Source organism: Dermacentor andersoni, chromosome 1 (genome assembly GCF_023375885.2).
Source record: "Dermacentor andersoni chromosome 1, qqDerAnde1_hic_scaffold, whole genome shotgun sequence".
NCBI lineage: Eukaryota > Metazoa > Arthropoda > Arachnida > Ixodida > Ixodidae > Dermacentor > Dermacentor andersoni.
The window spans coordinates 322,185,957-322,199,725 of NC_092814.1; the positions used below are offsets into that span (position 1 = coordinate 322,185,957).

Consider the following 13,769-nt stretch of genomic DNA (forward strand, 5'->3'; position numbering starts at 1 on the left):
TCCGCGAAGCCTGCGTATTTTTTGGCAGAAGATCGTTTTCCTTTCGATCTAGTAGGTCGCATTTATTGCCTCAGAGCAACATGCCTGTGTGAAAGGATTCAGGACGCGAACGTTTCCACAAGGAGATTTGTCCTCGTGAGTTTCGTCCCCTTCTCGAAACGTTCGCTTCCGCTGCAATTTTTGTTCAACCACTCTTAACCACCTCACTGTTCATGTGCATATGTCTTGTGTTGCAGAATTCCTAAGACCACCCTTATTGACCAATGGAACATGCAGTACCACCCGACTGATGGCATATCCACCGTCGGCGGTAGGTGTGGGAATGTTTTCGGTCGTTAGTATACTACGCCTCGTCTAAATGGTGATTGTGGCGGCTAACGTCTCCATCCGAACACGACATATTTAAACAGCATGATTGAATAAATTCTTGGCATGCGGGATTCCAGAATATCTTTCACAACCAAAGGACCTTTAATGTGCCCTCAATGTTAAACAGCATCGCCGCTAGCTGAGAGTGTGGTTAAGGAAATGTCGTTCATACACCTTTTCGTTATTCGGTTATTTATTGTTAAACATTCTTTGCGTTATTCAACACACAGTGACAATCTAAGAATGCAATGCAAGCTCCGCCCACAAGATCCGAGTGTAACTGACTTACCCTCTGACAGCCAAGCCAGCTGAGATTCGCTCACACCTTAATGACTTTAGAGAGAGAGATAATTTAATTGAAAGAAGGCAGAGAGGTCGGCCTGAGCTAAGGCGCTCTAGCCTGCTACTCTGCACAGAGGGAGGGGGAACTAATGTATATGTAAAGCTAATTGAAGAACAAGGGCTCTCTACTTCAAGCTAAAGCATTACCTCTGGCGGACTCCTGTTAAGAGCCGTCTGCCCGGCATGAACTGCGAGCTAGGCTTATGCAGGTCTCTGCATAGCGGTCTGCTTAGCCCAATGTTGCCTGGTTATGGCAGCACGCGTAGCCTTACAACTTGATTCTTCAGCAGCGGTTCATACATTGCCAGATGGTGCCATAAAGTTTTCGGAAGAGCAAACACGTTTGAAGACCACGCGGCACAATAAGAGCTGCCGTTTGTACACTGCGCGCAAGGTGTGGTACATCGCTTCCCTTTCTCGTGCGGCAAAGTATACACAGAGCAGACAGGCAGATGCCTCGATGACAGTCTAAGGGAACACAAGCAAAAACGGAACTGTTATCGAGACAGTCATGTCTCTGTGCATTGTGATGATTGCGGGTTTAAACTACTGCTTAATAATGGTGTGGTCGTGTTTAGAAATGTCGATAAAGATACGAGGGAGATCGTAAAAGCAAACTTGATAGCAAAATAAGCGGCAAACTGTTTCAGCGCTCCGTCCATTCCTTTGAGCAGAAAGGAAACGGCCTATCTGGAAAATACTGGGTTGCGCGTGCTGTGAATTCCACTCGTTTGAGCCGGTATGTATACCTTGTTTTTCTGAAATGAAATTCATTTGATAGATAGCGAACGTCCTGCAGTCTTTTCTGTCCGCGTGAATCCAGCGCTATGACTTCAGTTGGTGCGGAACTACTCGATTTACGCAAACACGTAAGGTTTCGCGGAACCCCGAGTAATGCCGCATGCCCAGGTACAGGCCATTACTATGCGTGTCCTGTACCAGTCACTGGGTAAAACAGAACGGTAAAACATTTAGAAGTGACTAATCACCGGAGCAGCGAAATGAGGTACGCGGCGCCCTTGTTCGCATGCACAGTGGTATCTTGAGTGCCACGTGATTCATGCTTCAAAGAGCGGGGCCCTGCCACTCGTTTACGATGTGCTAAGCAACAGCGCAATTTATTTCTCAGATTATCTGTCACTGGCCCAATCTTTTTTTCGCTGCAGCTGTACCTCCAAAATGCTTCGCGTCCCCTAGCGTCGCGTAGAGCGTTGTATTTACATATTACATATTGCGCAGATAAACTAGGCTTTACAAATCTCCATCCTACAGTGGACCCGTCCTTGACATGACCAAGCGTCCGAACATAGGTGAATTTTCCTAAGGAGAAATTGTCCTCCTTCTGCGTATAGCACACATTTGTGAACCTACGCAATAGCTTTGCAACAAAAAGGAAAATTCTTCTTTTTAGAACAATCCCCATGAGGATGAATTTCTAAATCAGTAAGCATTTCTATGCTACCCAACGAGAAAACCGCCCGTCCGTCCCATGAGACACCGCTTTGAAGATACCGCCCGCAGCAGCGAACAAGTTAACCTTCGTGCTGCCTCTCCCTTCAACGCCAGCACACGCCGCACTCAGCCGCTTTCGCAGATCTCTTTCAAGATAAAGGTCCGAGTCTCTTTCTTTGACGCCAATTGAGTGGCGAAAACACGGCGCGCGTAGCTATCAGCAGTGCGTACCCTTTGTCCGCATCGCAGATCGCATTCAGGGCACCCTCTGCGTTGTGGTGACACCGGCCGAGCACGTTTAGTCACCGTTCATGACGGCTCACCACGGCTGGATAATGCGCCAGGGAGCGATCACGATAAGGATCGGAACGTCATCAGCGTAATCTGCACTACATTGATTGCGTCGTCGATGCTCCTTGCGGCGCCGTCCGCCCCAGTTCGTGTCGCAGCAGCGCTATCGTTTGCTCTCACAGAATCAAGTTTCATAACAATTATAATGCAACCGGGCTGCATGGATATGATCAAGTGGCAAAATGCTTACTCATACTTATATATCCCACAGGAGATTCTGCATTACCTTTTTATAGTCCGGGCGTACAATAAATATTTATTCATGAAATTTTCATCACTTCAAAGGGTTATCTCATTCTTCGTAAGCCGACTGTTCGAGCTATTTGAAAGGTACAAGATGGAGAGTAACTTTAATTTTACTTCGGCGTAGAGAGAGGAAACGCTCTTCCAAAAGCTTCCGCATTAAGCGAGAAAATCTTTGACAATGAGCAACCAATGCTAGTGCGATTCTGATAAGACAATGCTGGCTGACCATCACGAACACATTTAAAAGGAGTGAACTAGTTAGTGGCGATCGGTCCCTGCACGCATGCTATATTTAGCTTTATGACATGCATCCCCGACGTCTGACGCAAAGTAGCTTATCACAGCGCCATCCCATTATCCATGCGGGACAAGAAGCGAGAAAATAAAAACCATGCAGGCATTCCAAGATCAACCAAGCTCAGGTTTAGGCAGAAAAGACCCTGAAATAAAACAATGAAATGTTGCCAAAACACAGTGCTTGTCTTCTTCGTCCACACTACGTTGTGGTTTCAGGCGTTTGTTGTTTTAACTTTGAGGATAACTTCTGAGGGAAGCAGTGCTGCCAGAGTTTCTTCTTGCTTCCTGCGCGTTCATATCTCGGAATTTCCAGCTTCGTGATTTGTAGCACCAGTGCAGAATCGTCCACTCTGCTTTCAGGACACACAGACGAGACTGAAAACGGAAGCACCGGTTTCACACTACCGGCCTACCGCAGCAGCAGCAGCGGTGCTGGCGGCGATGAAGCAGTGGCCAGCACAAGCCACGCGAGCATGGAGGAAGCATCGGGCATATTGCGAAACGAAACTATGTGAGCCAAACTTTTACAATAATTCCTTTCGACAGAAAAACTCATTGAGTCGACAGGAGATTCTGCCTATAAATCATTTATGCTTGCTGTGCGAACTTCTGCGAGGTATAGAAGTGTTGGTGCATGAAATGCAATCTTCAAAAAAGGGCTGGTTGATTTGGCGAAGAATGACCCTATGAACTAAGCGATGCGACTTGCTCACTGAAACCAATATCTCTAGACGCCTTGAATGTTCTATATTTCTTTACTGCTTATTTCTTTTATTTTCCATATTTCTTTTCTACTGTTTCGAACCTCGGCAAATTCAGAATTTTTCCAAGTACACAACCTAATTCAGTATTGACACGTGTACTTATATTTAACGGGCGACCACGTTTCGCCGCCTAACAAATGTTATCGCACAGCGCGGGACGCGTCTGCATGTATCCGAAGTTTCTGGAAAGTTATCGATGCTTCTATCCGCTGTCTGTTGTCACCGAACCTTGTGTTATCTGATTTCATCGCGTGACTCGAATGTTGTAGAACTTTGTGGAAGGCATATGGGTCCCAACGATTAGTCTGGAACCTTCGATGACTGCTGTATAAAAGCCGACGCACTTGACCCGCTGATCAGATTTTCGACGATCGCCGACCGTGTTCGCCGCTATCGTTGTGCTATAAGTGTAGCCTGTTTCTGTGGGCACAGGCTCGCCCAATAAAAGTTAGTTTTGTCTTTCACAGTATTGCTACTGCGTTCTTGAACGTCACCACCACGTGAAAGTATTATGATTTATACAGTTGCCGCAATTTTGCTGGTTTCATGAAACGAAGTTAATTTTATTGGAATCCACGTGGACAATATAAGGAGCTCTGTTTTTAAATCTACGTGGTTTCTCCGAAAGCGACACTATCGCGACACGGTTGTAGGCTAATAATAACTTGCCTATAATTTATTTATTTATTACTAATAATATTTATAAATTTAATTTATTTATTTACCTAGCTCTAATTTCTTCATTAGATAATCCAGTCTACATAAAGACCAAGCTGGCATGATTATAAAAGACAACACCAGAGGAATTGAACCACACCATAACATTTCATGACTCATGTGAACAACAGTAACAAGAATAGATACAGAAAAACACATAGCACATTAACGGCACAAAAGCTATCGCTATTCATGTAGTGCTCAGCCTAGGCATAATAAAAGAGCAAGATACAAGAGAGCAGACAAAGTAGGCGTGGGCATCTTTGTTCTACAGCCTGTTTTATTTTTTTCTGTGTTAAGCGGTACAAAAGATTTCGTACCAACATCACTTAACGTTTGCAAGCTTCATTACCTGCCCAAGAACTATTGTGTGGGCCATGGACAGAAGTAAGAGAGAAATACAGGTTTTTTATATTACATCAATGTTGATTACAATGAACGTTCTAATGCATATTTGCCTAACGAGATCAAGAAATAAGAGAAACTTCTTAGGCAGCATATTTAGTTCATTGTGCATGAAAACGCTGACGTATATTCACCTATTCGTGCTCGCTGCGTTTGGGGAAATAGATTTTCTGCCTCTTGTCTGCTCGATGGCTTCAACAGGAACGGTTTGATGTTAGAATGTGAGTAGAATCTTAAATGACTTGATACAAAGGCTGCAGAAATAGAAACCCGGAATTTTTTTCTTCTTACTCGCTATGTAGTTACGACATATGATGCCCGACGGGAAGTCAGTCCACCTATATGGTCAGAAATAGCACGAAATAACACGGCTTTGCTCCATTTGCAATTATTAAGGCGGAAGGCTTAGTTGACTGGTTGCAATGGCTCATACCTGGAAATAGCTACTCTAGTCCAGAGAGGCAAGAATTATCATCATCAGGAATGGCTCCCACCCCGTAAGCAAGCAAAGATGTACTGTTTGAAAATGAATCGAGAAACGAAAGGAAGAAAGAAGATATGAAAGGCCCAAAGAGTCAATGACAGAAAGAACGAAAGAACTTTCAGGTATTGCATAAGGTTCACGCATGTGTCGTTGAGGAGGTCGACCTACAGCGTCCCACGTTTACTTCAAACTGCGGCTCGCTATGCCTTGCAAGGTGTCTTACACCTCACCTCAGGAAGCTTTCGCCTTCACGTGCTACAGAAGTGTAACATGCTGCCGAACTTTGTTTACTCTTTTTAAAATAAAAGGCGCCCTAAAAAATGAAGCCGTACTTTAACTGACAAAAAACTTGTTTTCAATACGGAATGTGTCACTTCCGAGGGTACATTTCAGGACTCTTGCCGGAATACTTCTTGTGAGCGTGTTGAAGACGCACGTGTATTTTAAATATTTAGACCGGCTAAGTTTCCTATCTAACAATCACTGCCCGGTATTTCTTCTCACCTGTACCTGTTTCACTTAGGCAATACATAATGCATTAGGTAAAACTTGCTTTTTTATTGAATGCAACTCGAACCAAGATGGTTATCCTGTTCAAGTTTAGCAACACACCCCATCAACAGCACAGCTGTTCAATTTATGGCAAACTAAAGCCCAACATAGCGCTAAGTTTAAAATGCAGCAAGTTTAGCGCGCAGGTTAAGCGAGTCGGCTTACGATTACCGTGCGATTTAGTTTGTCACCCTTTAAGTTGGCAAACTGTTTTGGTTGTCCTGCAAAAACAGACGGCGATATTGAGCTTCTTCGCCTCTCTCTTTGCAGGAATGCTACTGAAACCGGAGGAAGGGAACAGCAAGAGTTGTGCGATGTCTGTGGCAATGTTTGCAGCAGACGGGATGCATTACACAGGCAGGCCAACGAAGACATGGGCGACGCAGCCCAAATTCGCAAAGCACGTGATCTAACGTCGGTGAAAAATTTGAAGTTCATAAGACACTGCTGGAATACAACAGGCGAAAACCATAAATGCGGGGCCTGTGGTAAATGGTTCCGCCGGACTGATCAGCTAGCTGAACACTACTTGACGCATACAGATAAGAAATGTCACAAATGCGAAATATGTGACAAATCGTTTCGGAGTTCTCGTGAACGAGATATCCATGTACGCACGCATACTGGCGAGAAATCCTACAGATGCCACATACGCGATAAATCATTCAGCCGACAAGGTCATCTTTGCATGCGCAAGCGCACGCATACAGGCGACAAACCCTACACTTGCAAAACGTGTGGCAGATCATTCGCACAGGCGGCGAATCTTCGTACGCACCAGTACACTCAGACAGAGGAGAAACCCCATGTATGCTACAAATGTACTACATGATTCCAAGCCAAAGGTAGTCTCAAGCGTCATCTCAACTTGTATTGTGACAACAAAGCTTTCATTTGCGAAATACGTAATCGAGGCTTTAAGAACCACTCGGGTCTCGCTCATCACCGCAAATGTATGTACGGGGATAAAGCGACGTATGAGTGATTTCGTTTCGGAGAAAAAAGAAACCATCTATGGACATCTGTGCCAGAACAATACTTGCTACATACGTGGAGATTGATTTGGAGACGTGGTTGAACTGCTGACACATCTTGTGGTGCAAAGGGGCGGGCAGCCGTAATATTCTGACTAGTGCGCAAGTTAGATAACAGGTCCGCGGCTTTTTGCATAACAACGTGAGTTAACCGTGCAGGGAAACAACGCTAACATTTTTTCACTGGATTGAGCAGCTAAATAAACGCCTTGCCTGTACAGACCGGCTTCTTTTGACATTTAGAAATGCCGAGTAAAATGCTGGTTTTTAGAAATCTTTAGGTTTTTTAGAAAAAGAGAAGACATCCTCGCAAGAATTGTTGAGCGTGCTTAAGTGTCGAAATACAGTGCAGGTCATGGCGAGCGCTCACTCTTTGCAGAACTATATTCTTCGCGAACGTAGCTTTAGCAAACTCGTGTGAAGACAAACGCTAATAAGCTGCAAGTATGTGTCTTGTGTACTTAGAAGGTTGAAATGTCCGCACAAGATCCTTGACAATTCGTTTGCTTAGAAAAGTTGTCCGAGGAAGTTTTAATCAGTTATCCTTTTAGTAATTCGACAGACAATATTGTAGGGACTTTTACGAGAATATATAGCTAGACTGTATGCATAGGAAAATTTATTTCCTATGCATACTATTTTTGTTGATATTTTAGTTCTCTTTATGGCTGTTGCATTCTTACCGAAGAACTTTGTTCCGTACCATAAACTAAGCTGATAACAGCAGTGCGACTATTTAATTCAGATGGTTCGGAGCTTCACTGTATGATACGGTCTCCATATGCAAAATTTCTAGTTCTTGTTTTATTGTGCCATAACCTGTGTCAATTTTAAACGGCAGTTTTTATCCTCTGTGAAGTCGCGTGTACTGACTCTGCCTGCTATCTAGTTGTAACTGTAGAATCTTCTTAGTCGAATGTGACAAACGCATCCGTGCGGGCATTGATATGACAACATGCATTTATTATGCATGCTGCGCGTACTTGTATGTCTCTTTACTTTGAGCGCATTTCAACCGTTAACGAATGCTAAGTTACCACTCAATGCATGACGCGCGTGCATGTATCAGAACAGTCTTGAAATTTCTCGCTGATAATATCGTTTGCCTGCGTTGTAGTGAAACGTCTTGTGTAGAAAGATGTGCATTCTTAACGATGCGCGAGCTCCAGCGATCACGGTGAAAACTTAGTCGGATCGCGTGGAAATTAGCCACAAACCACGCTTTGCACGATCAACGCATGTGTCCGGAATTATTTTCTTCCCGTGTTAACTTCTTTGGTTTGCTCGTTTACGCAAAATAAATATTTTTTTCGTTGCTCATGGTTCTTGCTACTGTGTTGTACAGCGTCACTGCATCGTGACATCTTGTAGAGGTGCGTCGTTGCGACCGGATAAACCCTGCATTGCCAATTCTCACCAGCACGCAGAAACTTAAGGTCTTTCCCGACCCGCCCTTGGTAGCCTACAGATGCGACACTAGTTTGAAGGACATTCTTGAACATGCCAAATTAAGGACAACAACGAAGCCAACACCCGGTTTCTGTGGCCACCCCAGATGCTGTACAAGCAAATATATTCTATCTCGTACTACATTAAAAGGTATGGCGTCGAATTACTGACACAATGTAGTTTCGAATTCACGTGCACGTCAAGCTGCGTAGTAGAATGACTAGAATGTGCCGATTGTAACATACAATACACAGGTGAAACCGGACAACAAATTCATACAAGACTCCACTGCTCTCGCGCAGATACAATTTACACAAAGCAGCAGCCCACTATTTCAATGAACATGGCCATACATTCGATGAAGAAAGGCTCTAAAGACCGCAAACTAATCTCTGTTTGCCTCGTGAGAGTAAATCTATCGAATCATCATCATACACAACTTTTAATGTCTACACTCGATAGGAATCAATTTTGCACGTGGAAACTTAGAATCGCCTGAAAGCTGTACCTTAAACCAGAAATTTTCACATCATTAAATGCATAAAGCACGTGATGCCACAGGCCAACCTCGATTCTTGAGGTCACCTATTCGCCCGTTTTGAGTTCTTTCTCGCTTCTCCCATACAACTCGATTTCACATTCTCTTCCTCGTTATTACGCATATGTGAACCATACGAGCCCTTTCCCATGTACACCTGCCCTCCCGATTTTTCTGCCATAAGGCTTTTATTTATTACCTTCTTGCTTTGTTTTTTATAAACTTTTGCTATTTTATTTCTGCTTTACTTTCTTTTATTTTTAGGCGGACTCCCAGAAGCCAGAATAGCTTTTTCGACGCCTCGACCAAGAAGGGTGGCGCCATTTCTGTGTACCGCCGTCACGACGCCAACGCCGAACGACTGAGGCTAACGTCCCATGAAAGACCAAGCCGCTGCCTTCCAGGTACCCCATGCACTGCCCCCAGTCTCTGTGACGCCACATCAACACCATCAATATTACCGACGCACTGCCGTTGCGCTTCTCAAGTCATTTATTCAACTCATGTCTTTTTGTTACTCGCGCACTGACCACCTGAACAGCTTTTCTAAAACCACAAGCGCATGCCACCTATGACACCGTGGCTTCTATTCTGTTACCTGAAGGTTTCCTAACCACTCCGAGCCCCCACACCCTCCTATGTCTTTCTTTTCCCTTTCCTCCTTTTCCCTCTTTTTGTTTTTTTTTTCTACCTTGCCAATCTTTTACTCTTGTCTCCTTGCCTTAGCAATCACGCCTAGAGACGTCAAGAGACAGCGCTCATTTTCTTTTGAGCCTCTCCCTTTGCTGCCAGCTACCACCGACAACGACCACCCGTGACATCCCTCTACTAACCTGCAAAAACCAAACCTGCAAAGAATGACAGTCGCCTCCTACGTAAACGTTGGCGAGCCTTCCTGAGGCTCCTGAGGAGTATGTGTGAAACAACCTTTAGGAGCGCACTCAACGTAGCAGCCATGCCTGTTAACATTAGGTCATGAATCGTGAACGTTGCTTTGATGTCCAAAAAGAAAGAATACTTTGAACCACTTGTTTCATATTCGAACATCTGGTTTCAGCAAGTCAGCTTTAAAGCATTTCTCAAGCATTCAGTTTATTTTCGAGTGTTCCTTGCTTGTCGATTTCCCGCAAGCAGTTTAGTTTCAAAGACAGCCAACGCGAACACGTTGCCACAAAAGGCCTGGTGAACTGTACATCAGTATCGAATGAGCCGCAGAGTTTCATACAATAGTCGCAAGAGAGAACTTACTTTAGAGAACCCCGGGTGGTCGAAATTTCCGGAGCCCTCCACTATGGCGTGCCTCATAACCAGAAAGTGGTTTTGGCACGTACAACCCCATAATTTAATAATTGCAAGATGCAACTCTGGCACCAGCGTCTACGAAAGCTGCAACTGGGGAGGTTCAGCCACCATGGGAGTTATGGGAATTGCATGGATTTGCCTAAACGTTGTCCTTATCGCTTCAGACGGCATTCGACTTTTTGTAAACTAGTCTAATTCAATAATGTAGAGCGTAATGAATGATCAAATTAACAATGTCAAAATGCCCCGACGGCTGTATTCGAACATACGACCTCCAGCACAGACGCCCGATATTGAAACGATAGCGCCACGGACGCACACATCTACAAGAGACGTATCACGCACTTATGAATTTATCGCTCAAAAGCTAGTACCCTAAGACCCTTGGCGCGTTTCGATTTGGCCACCTCGACAAGCTGAACCATTGCAATGAGTAAAAATTGGGCGTGTTCGCAGCGTCTTCTCCACTTAGAAAAGTATACATTGCTCTGAAATTTACGATAATGAAGGCCTAAGAAGCGTAATAAACAAATCCACAAGAACATCTGAATCCAGAAGCACGAAGATCATACAATTAAACCTCTTTACTTCCCATCATTCACATGAAAGCACGACGATTGCAGTGGCCGAGTTCCCTCAACTACATTGTACGACATTCTATTGAATAAACCAAGCTTGTTTCATTATGCGAACGAGCGCACGCATACGCATTTTTAGCAACTTCTCGAATTTTCACTCGAAGTCGAAGCTCGTTAATCAACTTGCAACGTAAGACAAGACGATGCAGCTTCTAGTGCGAAAAGCGCGATCCGCATCTGTACTACTCTGGCAGGATACGAACAGACTTTTGTAGACCAAGAAAGTTTAGTAAAAAAAACAACAGCAATTCTCTTTTCTCATGTTTTCCCAAATGGTCCACATGGTTATAGAATGACAAATGCTGCGACTTGCTTTCACGTAACTGTGCTACGGCGTGCGTCGGCCTCTCTCGGGGCAAAAAAAAATTTACGGTCTACCTATAACTGTAGCCTGTCTGTGTATTAAGACCCCGTTTTAGTTTTACATCTAGGAGTGTTGCAATAACCAAGGAAGGCCAAGGGGAACAGTTATGTGTCTCCAACCTGTGCCGTAGAGTTTACATCCGTTCATCTCGCTTGCAAATACATCGTGTCGCCTGCTTCGCCAAGAGGACTTACGTATCCGACTAATGCGATGCAGGTTTCGCGTCGCGTGCGAAGAGAATCACAGCACATGCCGTAGCAGCGTCTGACGCTTGCAAAGAGTGTTGGAAACCTTACGCCTGCATATCGTTTAGATGTCATAGCAGTGCCAGGAATGCGGCTCTTATTCGGAGTGGAAAGATAGCCTACAGACAGACATTCCAGTTTAAAGTGTCGCAACTATATTTACTGCGCTGCTGCCTTTCTTGATAATCATGCGCGGAGTGCGCATCTTTCTGAGCACAACATAGATAGACGGTTACATTATCGTCGACGCATGCAGGAATTCGCTCTACAACAGTTCCCGCAGCCCTTACAGCTACGCGAACATGGAATCAGGGATGCCATGGGGGCGCCTGTATTTTAATGCGGAGCATTCTTGTTGAGTGTGGCGCTGTTTTGCCTGTCATCCTCCCAACTGTTCTCGTGGGCAAAGCCACACCTAAAAGATATAACCGAAATTCTGCTTGCTTTTCGCCCGTGATGTCACGAGCGTTACCTTTTGTAGTGCGCCCGAAGTAGGCGATGAGCCGCCGGTTTGGGAACACGACTTTTCGAGATCGCGACATGCTGCGCCTGCAGTGTAATTTTATCCTTCTTAGGCAAAAAAAAAAAAAAAAACAGATGACTACCACCACAAAATAATCAAGAAACGAAAAACTTCATTTAGTGACCTTTTTCGGCGCATGCACCGCATGGAAGTAAATAAGCATGGTCCTAGTCATAAGCGCGTTCAAATCACGTGTTGATGCACATTATATTGTATTTTTAATAAAGCATCGCGTAGCTGCTGCCAATAAAAATTGCACGCCACCACCTGCATGATGTAGAACAAGCTTCAAACTATCAACGTCCCATCTTACCTCGATTTGTTCTCGCAATTCATTCGTGTGTTTTGCGGCGGCAATTCTTTTATACCGCCATCACTTTCACAATACACTGCAAGTTGGAGCAAATGAAGCCTGTCCCACTTGTGGTTCAAACGACGGAATGCGTACACGGCGAGAGCTCAGCGAAAACTGGTTCGACCACTGACTCGGCTTGTTCTTCGGCTCCGTCACCATGTGCAATCATATTCGCAGCGTGATAAAGCGCTCACACTTGGTTCATTCTATCCCATATTTGAATTAACGTTGTGCGTCACAAATCTATGAGGTCCGAAGTGGGCAGCAGCATAATAATTATAACGACTGCAGTGTTCGTCGTGGCGGGCATGAAACACAATTTACGACTGTGGCCCAATCACTGGCCGGGACGCCAAACTGTCCCCAGTGCGCAAGGTCTGACTAAGGTACGGCTATGCACGATGCATGAGCGTTCATCACCAAAGAAGCGCAGGAACTGCGAAGCAATTGTATTCTCTTACTGCTGGGGGGTGGCGAGGGCCGCACTGAAATTTGTGGATCACAGAACAACGTGAGCGTCCCTCATCAGGCGATAAAACTATCTGCCTTATTTGAACAGAGCCTGAGAGTCAGCAGGATTGTCGCATCTGGTAATCACCCGCTTGTTAGGGCTAATTTAATGTGTATACCACCTACAGTTTCGCGGGCCCTCACACGAGAAGCAATTTCTCCCCTGCAAGCTCTGCACTTCACTTTGACAAGAGCATGACAGAGAGCAATGATGTCGTCTCATTAACGCTTTTCTTTTTTTATAGAAATGAGGGTTAGTTCTGTTAGATGACCTGGCGGAAAGATAGCACATGTAATCGCGGTGTCTCTGCTAGCATTCAAAAATGTGTATTTTAGCATCAACCTAGTGGCGCACTCTATCGTCTCGTTTTTTCCGTATATCCGGTGTCAATCTACTCTAAATCCCGTAATGCCATACGCTTTATTTGCTTTCGTTCGTTTAGGGCATTGAATGCGCGTGCGCATAAATTCAACGTCAAGCATTCTTGAATACACGCCAGTTCATTGCCGTCGAAACATCAGGCATGGCTGAAAAAAGGAGCTACGAATACACGCCTCCTGTGTTTAGCTTCACGGACGAAGCAAGACCAAGTGCACGCTGTGACAACACCCAGGGCGCTTCGTCTTTGGACGCCTACCCAACGTGAGCTTCACCGGTTGTCAATTTTTCATTGAATACTGTGTCCTCTAGACATACGCCAGGTAATAGGCTTGTACATGTACATCTGTGCACTTGTCCCACCTATATCGGGTCTTTGTTGACGGCCAATTTGAGCTTTTGAATCGGGGACATCTGGACGCTTCGATGAACGGGCGATGCGGAAATGTTGTC

The 13,769-nt window shown here is 44.8% G+C and overlaps 1 long non-coding RNA gene across 1 annotated transcript; it reads left to right on the forward strand.

Moving 5' to 3' along the window:
• Positions 1-234: 234 nt before the first annotated feature.
• On the forward strand, positions 235-7,244 carry LOC129381321 (uncharacterized). The gene is made up of 3 exons (XR_008609524.2): positions 235-310; positions 3,418-3,568; positions 6,250-7,244. It is a non-coding gene; the product is annotated as an uncharacterized lncRNA (long non-coding RNA).
• The last annotated feature ends 6,525 nt before the right edge of the window (positions 7,245-13,769 follow it).